General features: G+C 37.2%; 1 protein-coding gene across 2 annotated transcripts in view; it reads left to right on the top strand.

The window, feature by feature from the left end:
* NUP43 (nucleoporin 43) overlaps positions 1–2,020 on the top strand; it is a 20,908-nt gene that overhangs the window by 16,215 nt on the left and 2,673 nt on the right. The window lies entirely within an intron of this gene.

Below are 2,020 nucleotides of genomic sequence, written 5' to 3' on the forward strand. Positions count from 1 at the left end.
AATGTTCAGTTCCAAACTGTCATGACTGGACTTTAGGGGAAAGTAGCTGACAGTCCAGCTTAATAAAACCATCAGAAATGGATTCACCAGCAAAACAATTTTTGTGCAGGCCATAGATAAATGAAGCTAAACTGTAATTAATACTAGACTGTAAAATAATAGGCACAACAAATCAAAAGTTTTCGCCCCTGCATAATATGGAATGAAAAATTTAAAAATTTCTTTGCCAATGAACTTAAATTTAAAAATTTCTTTGCCTATAAGTAATGATACCCCAATAGCAATGAGTATGCCTAGAACCCAGATTTAGTTTCTAATATTATTCTCCAGTAAAAGGAACCAGGGCTCCTTGGAGGAGTAGGAAATACACATGATCAATCAGAGCATCTTGTAGTGCCAGAACGTAAGGAAGTTCTAAAATAAACTTACAAAGTCCACGATAATGGGAATATATCAAAGGGACAAAGCTAACTGGGAGAGCTCCCACTAGCCAAAGCTGGAAAAATTTCGACAAATAAAAAACAAAAAAACCTAAAATATAAAATAAATATCCATGAGTCTGCATTGATAGAAATGCTTACATGAATAAATGGGGGAGAAGAGACAAATCTGTTCAGAATTCCGTATAATTTATATAGAGTCTCTGCCCTCAAGAAAGTAGAACACAGCTTTCTACTACTTAAGGGTGAGTTGCTCATAATCTAGAGCCTTCCCCTAAGATTGTATGAATTCCTGGGAGGGCTGACGCTCTCGGGGCCACAACTGGTCTCCATACTTCTTCCACATGTGCTGCAGGTTTCTAGTCACCCAAGCATGAACTTTGACCCTACATATGTTGATAAAAAACAAAACGAAACCAAAAAATACCACTGCTATGAAGCACTGAAGAACTGAGAAAGCTGAAGGGTTTTCCATCACAGCAATACAAAGCTCTTCAAATGCAATGGCAGATATTGCCATTCTCAGAAGTTCAGCACCTCTAGCAAGGTTTTCACCTTGTAAGTTGTTAGTTCTCTCCTGATTACTCCTCTCCTTTCTCTGCCCTTCTGTCTGTCCCTCTACTTCACAAGAGTAAACCTCCTTGTCTTAAAAAGGGCAATTCACCAAGCTCCTTGAATTATCTAGGAATTTTCCCAAAGACGGTGGTCTATGGAGATATTCCCCTTTACGCTTCATTGAGAAACTTAAGCGAAGAAGTTCCATGTGTTGGTGATAGAGGTGATAAGACTCTAGGGGTAATATGCTATTCCATATACATAATGCTGGAAAGAGCAAGCAGGCATGTGAACATATTAGATTCATCTAATTCATATAATTTTGAGGCTGAAAGGGACCCTGGAGATTACTTAGTCTCCCACAGAAGGAAAGTTAAGACCTAGGGCTTTTAAGAGACCCACCTTGGGTCAGATCCTCTCCTACAAACTGTGCTTGTGGAACACAGATTTTTAACCAAGTGCTCTTAGAATGTAATCTTTTAACAGAGGTTTTCACATTCTGGATACAGTAGACAGTAACTAATTTAATAGCGAAAAAAAGTTAATTCAAAAAAAATGTTAATAGCCTCTAGTAGGAAATTACGGAAGGGGATATTTGAAAATACCGACTGCATATATTTTCAAGAAGCATAATTAGCAAAAGCGCTCTTTATAAACATTATGAACCCAATGAGTCCACCCCAAATTTCCAATTCAATTTAACAAAAAAAAAATGAAACCTCTTCTCACGGTCATCGTTATTCCAATTATAGCAATAATGACTTTCTCTTCTATCGATTTGGTTGACAGATAAAAATCTCTCAACTCCGTTAATCTTCCTTGGTTCAAGATCATCTGACTGATTCAGAAAATACTTAAAACTCATGGATTTACCGGGGTAAAGAGTGCTAAGTAAAAATTAATTTATTTCAAAGCCGCTAGAAATCCCGAAGCCTGATGCCCACAACGACGTTTCAAAGAGCAACTCATTAAGATGCTCATCTTTATTCTATATCCGTCCAAAGAAAGAGCTTAATTAGAAAAAG

Source organism: Pteropus vampyrus, unplaced genomic scaffold (assembly GCF_000151845.1).
Source record: "Pteropus vampyrus isolate Shadow unplaced genomic scaffold, Pvam_2.0 Scaffold24, whole genome shotgun sequence".
Taxonomy (NCBI): Eukaryota; Metazoa; Chordata; class Mammalia; order Chiroptera; family Pteropodidae; genus Pteropus; species Pteropus vampyrus.